Source organism: Zalophus californianus, chromosome 1 (genome assembly GCF_009762305.2).
Source record: "Zalophus californianus isolate mZalCal1 chromosome 1, mZalCal1.pri.v2, whole genome shotgun sequence".
Classification (NCBI taxonomy): Eukaryota; Metazoa; Chordata; class Mammalia; order Carnivora; family Otariidae; genus Zalophus; species Zalophus californianus.
Window position 1 is genome coordinate 170,661,075 of NC_045595.1, and position 12,196 is coordinate 170,673,270.

Here is a 12,196-nt window from a genome sequence, read left to right on the forward strand (position 1 = left end):
TTTTCCCATCACCATCATTTCTCCATTGATTTAAAATTACACCTTTAACATATTCTGAAATTTTAAAGCAATTCGGGTTTACTTCTGTACTTTTATTTAGTTCCATATATCTCCTTGTATATTTTGACAGTCCGCCATGTTGCCTTGTGTTCTAAAGTTGGTGGCTTCCAGACGATTCTTAGGATAATTTTGTATAATTAGGAGAGAATATGAGAATTAGAAGAATTGGAAATGCTTTAGGTATATATATTAAGTACCCAACTGACACTCTTCTTCCTACTTATGCTTTATGAATCGACCACAGAAAAGCATATGAAAGTCTAAAGACCTATATAGCAAAACCACCATGTTGCTACCCCTTACTTAGGTTTAATGGTCACTGGTCACAGTCCTAGAGAACCACCAGTATAGACTGGGGAAGAAAGGCAGGGGCCTAGGGTGAAACATTCACAAGAAAAACCTGGAATTGATAGATTATTTGACATCTAGAAAATTTTGCATCTGAATTAGTGATAAAAAATATTACTCAAAGAAAAGAAAACCAAGGTGATTATTAACCCTAAAGAAAGGAAAATTTTGTGGAAGAAAGAAAACATCATTGTAGTACCTTATGTGTTTTTCCTATGAACACAATTTATACAGTCATAATGTTAACAGTGAATATTGATCAACTTATAATTCTAATATAGCTGTATTGAAAGGGTGAGGAGATGTGAAGAATTAAGTGTGGAAATTCTCATATTTCAATGTATGAATTTAATAATTTTTAAAACTAAAAAATCAACAAAGAGTGGTGTGCCTGGGTGGCTCAGTTGGTTGGGTGTCTGCCTTTGGCTCAGGTCACAAACTCCAGGTCCTGGGATTGAGCCCTGCATCGGGCCCCTGCTTAGTGAAGAGTTTGCTTCTCCCTGTCCCTCTGTCTCTCCCCCCCTACTTGTGTGAGTTCTGTCTCTGTCAAACAAATAAATAAAATCTTTAAAAAAAATCAACAAATAGCAATGTAAGCATATGATTTAAAAATACAGACATGTATAACGAAAGGACAGATAAAAGATTTGAAAGTGGTTGTGGGGATTGATATTTCTTCATTAAAATCTTTGAAGTTTTGGGGATAAAGTGATCTTGAATAAGTATATGAAATATTTAATGAATACTTATAATTAAGAACAAGAATTAGCTTGCTCAATATGCCACAGTTAATAAGTGACAGAACCTGGATTAAGACATAAGGAAGGGTTGAGAGAACTAGAGCAGAGTAAAAACCAGTCAGTAACCTAGATCTGGAAGGGGAACTTCTTCAACTTGATGAAGAACATTTCTGAAAAAGCTATAGCTAAGGTCCACTTCAAAATGGCAGCATGAGACAATCCATGGCCCAGCTCCTCAACAGGACAGCATACGTGGTGAAAATCATATATTAAAAAACATGATTTAAAAATCTTTGGGAAGTGGGGGCGGCTGTGCTAGTGCTCTGGCAGTGTCAGGCCATGGAGCTGGTGCTGCACTCTACCATGTGGTTGGGGTCACTGGACTGCACAGCAGTGAGTAGGACTGGCTAAGGGTCCCCCATGGGCCTGGAGCTCCTCTGGATGAGCTGGTGGGCAAGTACCCCAAGTACAACAAGGAGGAGGAAAAGAACAGCTACTGGAGCCGCAAGAACCTCTGTGTGCTTCCAAACAGGCTTGCAGCCAGTGTGGGGGCATGTTCACCTCTGGCTTTCTCTCCGGGCCCCCTGCAGATGCAGCGGAGCCTGCACTGTGATGAGGCTTACCGTGAGGTAAGGTATGGCAACATGGGGCTGCCTGATATTGACAGCAAGATGCTGATGGGCTACAACATGGTGCTCAATTGCTACTTTGCTCTACACACCTGTGCTCATCAGTGGCCATGAAAGGCTTATGGTTTGGGCTCTGTGCCCATATTAAGCTGTGAAAACTGAAGTGTGTGGGCACAGGCCTGAGACCACCAGGAAATCCATATCTCTGTTACTCCATCTTAGGGCCCCTGATTCCAAGGTCAGGGATTGCTGCCCACCTCACACCTCTTCATGAGCTGGGACCTGGAGCTGTGGCCACTCTGGCTTCAGGCCATAGCATTCTGGGTAGGCTTATAGTGCCAGCAACCCTCCCACTGACCACAGGTTTTTTGGCACCAAGTGGATGATGTTCCTGGCTGTGGGCTTTTATGCTCTCTAAAAAAAAGAAAAAGAAAAAGAAAAGAAAAAAATCTCTGGAGATCGTGTTAAGGTCATGCAGCAAATGAAACATTCATTCAAGAAAATATATTAAAATTTGATAAGAACAGTGAGAATCTACAGCATTTGAATCATAACTTCCTCTCTGCCTGTGCCTTCCCAGCTCGTTATGACTAAATGTCCACACTACTCAGGTGCAGCCGAGAGCACAAAACTCCCTCCCTACATCCCCTCTACCTCCTAGTAGTTGACTGTGTTACCTCCCAGGAGGGCCTTGCCTACAGCTTTTCTCACCTCCTTCCAGCTATGTGTTGTGGAAGTTAAATTCTAGGTGACTGTGATCAAGAGTTTGTGGATCCCTTCTACCCAGCCCACACTCATAAGGTAGAGACTCTACCTTAAGCATGACACAACAGAAATACCAGGACCTGATCACCCTTGTGCCCAGCCCATTTGTAAGGCAGTTGTTCCAGACCAGAAGGGGCAAGCTGAGATCAGAGGCTGTACCTACCCAGTGACATACTTAGCAGGGGTATCACATGGACAGAAGAGGGTCACTATCACTGCTCCCCTGTCTGAGAGTTGAGTCTCAGAGATTTTACCCAAAAGGGAAGAAAGGCCTTAAGAACAGAGACCTCCAAAGGTATCCCTTAAAGAAAGTGGCTTTATTGGCAAAAGGAGATTAGAAGGATATTGGTGGAACCATTGGTGAAACATCCAGCTGGTTTGCCTAGAAAAATTCAGGATGGGAGAAAGCAGGGAGGAGCTTGCCTCGAGTTAGAAAGAGCTTCAAACATTATCTTCAAAAACCATGCTTCAAAGGGGCCCAAATTCTTATGAATGTGGAACAACTCATTCCCCAAGGCATTCAAAAAAAAAAAAAAAAGAGAGAGCTCATGCTATTGCTGGGAGGGAATGGGGCCTAATGGCTGGATATGATCAAAGAAAGAGATAAGAGGACCTCTGATAAAACCATGGTCATCCCAAGTGACTGTGTGCATGCTGCATCCTCTGGAGAGCATCAGAGGCTTTACACTGCAGAGGAAATGGACTTCACACACACACACACACACACACACACACACACACACACACGCACACTATCTACCCAGTCACTAAACAAATAAACAAGGATATAACAAGATCCAAGGATGAATGAGTATCCAGAGTTTTTGAGTATATTATCTTAAATGCCCAGTTCTCAACAACAACAACAACAAAGTCATGAGATAGGCAAAATGTGTAACCCATACACATTATTAGCAGACATTACAAACTGCCTGTGAGAGCAATGATATATTGGATTCAATAGAAAAAACTTAAAAATAATCATAATATGTTCACAGAACTAAAGGAAACCAGGATTAAATAAGTAAAGGAAGGACTGATTGCAATGTTATTTGATATAAAGACTATCAAAGAAAAAGTACAAAAAACAATTAAATGGAAATTCTGTAATTGAAAAGTATAACTGAAATAAAAATAATCACTGCAGAAGCTCAACTATAGATTTAAACTGACAGAAGGAAGAGTCAGTGAATTTGAAGTTATATCAACAGAGAGTATGCAATCCAAAGGATGAAGGAAAAAAGAGAATGAAGAGAAATGCACAGAACCTCAGAGAAATAAAAACAACCACTAAGTGCTTCAGCATGTGCATTTGGGAGTACCAAGAAAACACATTTCAGATAAAAGACTTGTATAAAAAGATCCAAGTTGTTTGTTGATAAAAAATGAACAAAAAGCACACAAACAATCCAATAAAAATTGGGCAAAAGGTCTGAAAAAGCATTTTACCAAAGAAAAAAATACAGATGGTAAATAAGCATATGAAAAGCTGTTCCACATTCTTTGCCATAGTGAAGCGCAAATGAAAATAATACTGGCATACATAAAATAATGGCTAAAATAAAAAAAATTAAATAAATATCAGTTTCTGTGAAGAATATGGAATGACAGGAACACACCCACATATGCTCAGTCAGCCAGCTGTCAGGGCCTAGAAGCAGTGACATTGCAGAAACAACTAGGATACCTTTGGCCCAGATTTTTGTTCTTAATACCATTTTCCAGTCAAAGGAATTATATCTACTTGGATAAATAGCTGATTCAGTGACTAGGGCAGGAAATAAATATATAACATGACCCTGGAGCATCTTGTAATGTCAGAAAGTAAAAAAGAAGAAAAAAAAAAGCTAAACAACAAACAAAAACAAACCCACCCTGCATACACAGTGATGGGTGTATGTCAAAGGGACACAGGAGCCAATGGAAACAGCTCCCAGTGGCCAAAGCTAGAATGATTTGAGCAGCAAAATTAATAAAGTAGTATTTAATTATATCAAAGTATAAAATAGATATCCATGCTTCTATACTGATGTAAATACAGGATTGAATATATAAAAGAATGAGGTGAATAGACAAATCTTCCATGCAGAAGAATTCCAATTTATATAGATACTTTGCCCCAGGGAGATCGTACATTTCTTTCCTCTCTGTAAGTGTGGGCTGTGGATAGTGACTTCCTTACAAAGAACACAGTAAGAGAAGGTAAAGAAAGAGCAGCTTCACAATGGAGAAACCTGGCAAACACTACCTCAGTCAGGTGGTCAAGGTCAACATCAAGAGTTATAAGTTATGAGGATAGTATTTGCCACTGATAGCATGTAATGAAATGGCAATTTACCTTGGTGATCTTTCCCCTAAAAAGCTATCCTCCCCAGTCTAATCATGAGAAAAACATCAAAGGAATCCCAATTGAGGGACAATCTACAAAATGCCTGATTAGTAGTCTTCAAAACTTACCAAGGATATCAAAAACAAGGAATGTCTGAAAACCTATCACAGACACCTGATGACTAAAGGGATGTGATGGCTAAATATAAAGTGATATGCTGAATGGGATTCTGGATGGAAGGACAATAGATTAAACTATGGAAATCTGAATCAAGTATGAATTTCACTTCAGAATGTATCAATATTGGCTCATTAATTATAACAAGGTACCATACTAATGTGGGATATTAATGACATGGCAAAATGAATGTGTCATGTATGGGAATTCTCTATACTATCTATATTATTTTCTATAAATCCAAAACTGTTTGAAAAAAATTAAAAAATTAGTAAGTCTTTGAGGTAAAGTTCTTGTTTCTCAGAATGAAGCCAGAGAACACTTGGGGAAAAACAACCACCAGTTTTCTGCTTCCAATGATAATAATTGATTCAAATAATTATTGTCATCGGATACTAAGACTGTTGATGAAAAATTATTAGGGAACAAGAAATTCACATGGTGTCTAAGTACCACCCTACAGATTAAATTTTAATAGCAAGGAAATAAGTTATCTGTATCGTAGGAAGAGCTGATGGTACCACCTTAATGTAGTACCAGTGAATGGCATCAGTCAACAAGACAAGCTAATGTGATTGGCCTCATGATAGGAGAAGAAAAACAGCACACCAATGATTGCTGAATTATTTAATTTAATGTAATCATGAGGAAATATCACAAAAATAGAGATGGTGGGATATTTTACATGATGTCAGACAGAAATATTTAAAAATTTTAAATGTCATTAAAGAAAAAAAGCAATAAGTTTGCTCTAGATTACAGAAGATTAAAGAATGATAAAGCAAATAGTGGCCTTTAATTTAATTCTTGATGAAAAAATAAATTGCTATCAAAGATAATTTGGGGAGAACTGGGAAATATTTTTTTTTTTTGCCTATTTTTAATTTATTTCTTTTAAGACCACCTCCTTGCAATTTCCAGAGAGAAAATACAAAACAGGAAACAGACTTCGTTTCAAATACATAAACTGTGCTGGAGTTTAAAGCGTTACTGATAACATTGTTACAGAAGAATGTCAGCTTACTCCAGGGCACTTCAATATTCCTGAGGAATAAACATGATTTCTCTTTTCCTCCCACTGGGATGTTCTCAGGTGCAAGTCACTGCTCCTGCTCTTTGACGTATTTTCCGTGTAGAAGATATGGAGCCTGGAAATCATGCTGACAGTTGGAGTAGGCCATTCCCAATCCCATGCCAGAACCAAAGGCTAATGGCCACATACTTCTTGTAAAAAGGTAAGTGAGCAAACAAGTCCTAATCCAAAACCAGAGCCTATCTTCACGACCGCATCCGCCATGCACCGGTCCCACTTCCTGCTGAGCTCTGAATCCGACATGTTCCCCACCCACAGCTCCCGCTTTCCTTGGAAATATTTTAATATGAACATCATATTATGTGATGTTAAATTTCTTGGGGGTAATAATGATATGACAGGGGCACCTGGGTGGCTCAGTCAGTTACGTGTCTGCCTTCAGCTCAGGTCATGATCCTGGGGTCCTGGGATCAAGCCCCATGCACCTGGGGCTCCCTGCTCAGTGGGGAGCTCCTTATCCCTTTCCTTCTGCCGTTCCCCAACCCCCTCCAGCTCGTGCTCTCTCTCTCTCTCTTGCTCTCTTTGTCTCTCAAATAAATAAATAAAATCTTTAAAAAAAATGATATGACAATGTAGAAAATATGTTTGTTCTTTTGAGATATATGTTGAAGAATTTGTCATAATCTCATATATAGGTATAGACACATATACATATATGTATTACATATGTATATATACACATTTGCAGATGGATTATTGGACAAATGTAGTGAAATATTGACAATAATCCTGATTTAAAAACAATTCATGGGCATTCTCTCAACTTTTCTGTAGGTTTGAAAGTTTTTCAAAATAAATCTGGAGGAAAATGTCATTGTTTCACATTTTATTTGACTCTCTGCCCACTACAGTTTAGTTTCTTGAAAGTTTTCCTCTGTTGCTACTTTCACTTCTCTATATTGTGTATAAAATGACTTAGTGGTTAAGAACATGGATTTTGGATTTGATCCCTAGATTTGATCCCTGAGCTCCACCTTAATATTTCTGTGGACAAATTATGAAATCTCTTTGTCCCCCATTTTTTCAGTGGGGTTATAGGAAATTAAAATATAGAAATAAAAGTAAAAAATGTAATAGATGTGCTGAGTAGGTAAATGGATACTGATGTAAAGTTATTTGTAAGCTACAAGGGTGTCTGAGAATCTAAAATAAAGCAGAAAATGAGAGATGAGGCAAGAGACATGAATGTATCAGTTAATATTTATTCAGTTGCAATAAAACCATTTTTTATTTCAACAAGCTTAACAGTAAGGAGATCTTTTGGATTTTAAAAAGAGAAGGGATGGTTAATTCCAGACACACTGGGTCAGCTATACCCTCCTTTGTGTGTTGACTTCATCTCCAAGCTGGTGTCTCTTTTGATGGTGAAATGGTTGTAGACTGTGCCAGATTTCATTATCCACACAGCATGACATTCAGAGGAAGAAAGACTACCTTTTTTTGTGGATCTCTTTTAAAATAAAAGAAACATATATCCCAGAAACTTCCATGAAATTACTTCTTTTGTCTCACGAGCCCCAAATAAGCCACAGACTCTTCCCTTAACAGACCTGTAGGCTTCAGTGTTGCTAAGGGTTGGAAGTGTGTGGTGCAGAAATACATAAACTGAATTTGTGCCTTGTTCCTTTCCCTGGAAAAGGGAAAGGGATCAATGCATATAAATCTGAGAACTAAAAATATCCTCTGAAATAAAGAGTGTATACAGATGTGTATACTTGATGTATGATGTATACTTGATTCATCTAACCCAGGTATCTAGATTCCTTTACACTCTTAAAAAAAGTGTTTAGGACCTTGTAGACCTTTGTGTATGTGGGTTATAGCTAACAGTATTTACAATATTAGAAATTAAAACCAAGAAATTGAAAAATATTTATGGACTTGTTTAAAAATAAAAATAACAAACCTTTATATATTAAATTGTTACATTAAAATATATTAAAGGAAATGACTAGTGAATGACCAAATGAGTCAGATACCTTTTTAAGTATTAGTGATAGGAACTCTGTTACAACTAGGTTGTTACTCACAGGATGGAGATAAACCTTCATTTTAATATCCAGTAGTAACAATTTATTATTTTTTCTTTAAAATGTTGCTTATATCTATGCACTCCTCTACTTTTATCCTCCAGTTTCAGCTCTCATCATCTAATATATGAATTCTTGAAGTCAGCCTCATTGTTTCCAGCTTCATTCCAATTAATTGCCAGATTAGTTTTCTGAAAAATACAATCATATTACCTGGTTCTAGGAAGTTTCAGTGTCTGATGCCTCTGATATAAATTCAGATTCCTTAAGGTGACACTTAAGATTCTCAGTAACCTGATCCCCTTCCACCCTATTTTCCATATTCCGCAACACCTCTTAACAACAGTTTTGTCAGCTTTCTGACTCTGTCCATGGTTCACCTCCTTCACCCCCATTCCCAGGGTCTCCTTATTTCCATACACATTGACTGTGGTCATACTCATTCCTTTTTTCCTCCAAACATCATTTTTAAAAATCATTTTAAGGCACATCTTACTTCTGATGTTGCATAAGGACTAAATACCTCAGGCGACAAGGATCTCCATTTCCTGAACTCCCAAGGAGCATTGATATAAATTCTAGCTCAATTTGAATCACCTGGATGAACTTGAGCAAGCTACTCAGTGTTTCAAAGTATGAGGTTTTTACTGAGGTAAAGCATGAAAAATCATGTCTAACCAGTTTGTAGGTAATATATATGAAAGGTCTAGCTTTGTGCCTAGCAGATAACATGTTCTCATTAAATTATTTTTTCTTTCATATTTGCATATGTAAGTGATCAATACATATTTTTGTTTAGGTATTTAGAATTTTCACTATTTTATGCCTCATTTATGCTTTACAGCATCTCCAACTTTTTGTTAATGCTGTGAATGTGTCAGTAATTTACATTGGAATCAGTACAGGTTGGTGGAATTCCTAGTAACAAACAAGATAAGTAACATCAGAGAGAAAAACCCCTTCATTTAGTTTAATGTATTAAGGATTACACTTCACTTTTGATGGATACCTAATCAAACTATATGAAAATATCCAAATCCATATGGATATCTGATCCATAAATACCATCTATTTCAACTACAGATTGATAAATCACCAGTACACAGATACTGTATTTCAGAGAAATTGAGAGTAAAATTGACTAAAGATGAAAAGTCTTTTTTCATTATACATTTTTATTAGTATTCTTTTCTTTTAATATTTTTTAATGGTGGTAAAAGATATATAATAAAATCTCCCCTTTTAAGGATGAAAGTATTCTTGATTTGAGAATAGATATTCGGTGTGAATTAATATTCAAATATATTCTCTTGAATAAACTCAAAGAAAATCAAGAATCAAATATATACAGTTTACTTCTGACAGATGATGTTGTTTAAAAAGAGATTAATTCTTGGGGCACCTGGGTGGCTCAGATGGTTAAGCGTCTGCCTTCGGCTCAGGTCATGATCCCAGGGTCCTGGGATCGAGTCCCGCATCGGGCTCCCTGCTAGGCGGGGAGCCTGCTTCTCCCTCTGCCTCTGTCTCTCTCTCTCTCTCTCTCTCTCTCTCTCTGACTCTCATGGATAAATAAATAAAACATTAAAAAAAAATAAAAAGGGATTAATTCTTAAGAACTTGGAATGTTTCAGAGTTCGCTTTGGAATTCCAGAAATTTTTCAGCAATATTAAATTGAAGTGATCTTTATATATACTGAATTCTATTCCTAGTATTTGTTGTGTTTGTTGAAAACTGTAACTCATTACCCTTTGAAACAATTACTTAATAGTTTAGCTAATTTCTTTGTGACACACTTTGTGACCTCAAGAATAATTGTTTAGTGCATTCTTGCTGGGAGCTAGTGGCTTAGATTTTGGAATACATTGTACAGAATCTCTGCTTGCTGAACTTACTTATTTGACTCTGATAATATCATGTTTTTGTAGTTGAATATTTTATCTACAAAGTGGTCATCTTCTACTTTCTCAATATTCCATGATTTTGGAGAACATTTGATCAAACTTAAGTTAATTTTCCACAGGGGATAATATTTCTTTTAGAATGTTTTAAAATTGTCTTTATAATTTTTTTCATAGCATTTATTACTTCCTTATTTCTTAGGCTATAAATAAAAGGGTTTAATAAAGGGATTACTAGAGTATAAAAACAACAGGTATATCTTTATCTTCTTTATTCGAAGGTGGTCGAATGTACATAAAGAGAAGAGTTCCATAAAATCTTGACACAGAGAGAAAGTGGGATGCACAAGTAGATAAGGCTTTGCTTCCTCCTTCTTTGAATTTCTTTTTGAAAATTGTAAAGAGAATGTAGAAATAAGATACTAAGACACTGCCTATGGTGAAGACTTGAGCCTGAAAAGAAAAATAGTACCAGTTCATTGACATAAGGATCAACACAGGAGAGTCTGTATAATGGAAGAACATCACAAAAAAAGTGATTAATTTGATTTGACCCACAGAAAGTTAACCTAAAGAGAAACCCTATATGAATCATGGAATGCAGGTTTCTAGCTATATAGGCCCCTGTGGTCATCTGGATGCAGAGTTTCTTTGACATGGTGTGGTACTGCAGTGGGCTGCATATGGCCACATAGCTATCATAGGCCTTTCTGCTAGGAGAAAGCAGTTTGTAGTTTCAGCAAGGGAGAAAAAATAAAATTGTGCCATGGATTCATAAAGGGAACTCATTCTGACCTTCGAAAAGAAGTTCTCTAACATTTTGGGGGTAATGGCACAGGAACAACAGGAATCCATCAGAGCCAGGTTGCCCAGAAAGATGTACATTGGTGTGTGAAGATGACACTCCATAAAAGTCAATGCCACCAGGCCAAGATTCCCCACCATGGTGATCAGATAGATAGTAAGAAACACCACAAACAGAAGGCTCTTCAACTCTGGGTGATGTGTAAATCCAAGAGGATAAATTCAGTTATCAAGGAGTAGTTATCCTCAGTCATCTCCACCTTCTCTGTTGAGATAGGAATTCTGGAGATACAAGATTCTAATTTAGAGTGTGTATAGTGGTCCTTCCATGTTTTTCTTTTTACAACAAAGAGAGGACCTTCTTCAAACTTCCCTTACTATCTCTGGATATAGGCACACAAACCTCTAGGGGATATTCATTCTCCTAAAATGTCAGCTTTATAACCTCAACTCTGAAAATCAGCATTCCCATGAATATTTTTGTAATTCCAAGAAGAATGCTTACAGTTTGTCTTTATGAATTCATGCATGAATAGTGCACAAATCTAACATTCCCATATTTGGTTCATTATTGACAAAAAATTTTAGTGTGAATTTTGTATTAAAGATCCTTAAAATAAATTTACAATCAATTTTTATATATACACATTTTTTTAACTGAGCCAAAGGTTTTCATATACTCTCCCAGTGGAGTGAATGCTTGAAAATAGCATACAACAGAGAGGTTAAATTTATATCTTAGGAATTGTATGAACATATAAGGATTAAGAATAGGGCTTTCATCTTTAAAGAATACTACTTTGGATAGCCAAGGAAATAAATACCTATATATAATCACCTCTCTCATCCCTTTTCCTGGTATTAGATCCATTTCCCTAAAAACTGATTTTGTCCATGCCATCTTCCTGTTAATTTTTGCCCAGATTTCTAAATCCTTTCTTTCTTTATGTAAAGCATCCTTTACATATAATGCTACTTAATAAAGTTTTAACTAAATGCCCCCAGACCACACCGATTTTCACTTCCTGCATCCTCAAGCATATCCTATACACCCAAGACAGTCTAGAGCTGCTTGTGTATAATCTGGCTTTTTGTGTATAACATGGCTTTTTCTCATATATGCATGCACGGTTTCCTTATTAGAATTGTAGACATTTGAGTTTAGCTATGAATTATACTTCTTATAAGAGTTGTTTAATGCTATAGAGAAAAAAATTATTGATTCAACTCCTAGCTTCAAAGACCTGAGATAGGTGAAATTGTTGTCAGTATACTACCACTGATCTTTAGTGATCTCTTTGGTTTCCACTAATTGAGACTGT

General features: G+C 36.7%; 2 pseudogenes; both read right to left on the reverse strand.

Annotated features, from left to right (window-relative positions):
- Positions 1 to 6,022: 6,022 nt before the first annotated feature.
- LOC113917933 lies at positions 6,023 to 6,384 on the reverse strand (annotated as a pseudogene).
- A 3,852-nt stretch (positions 6,385 to 10,236) lies between these two features.
- On the reverse strand, positions 10,237 to 11,128 carry LOC113918380 (annotated as a pseudogene).
- Positions 11,129 to 12,196: the final 1,068 nt, after the last annotated feature.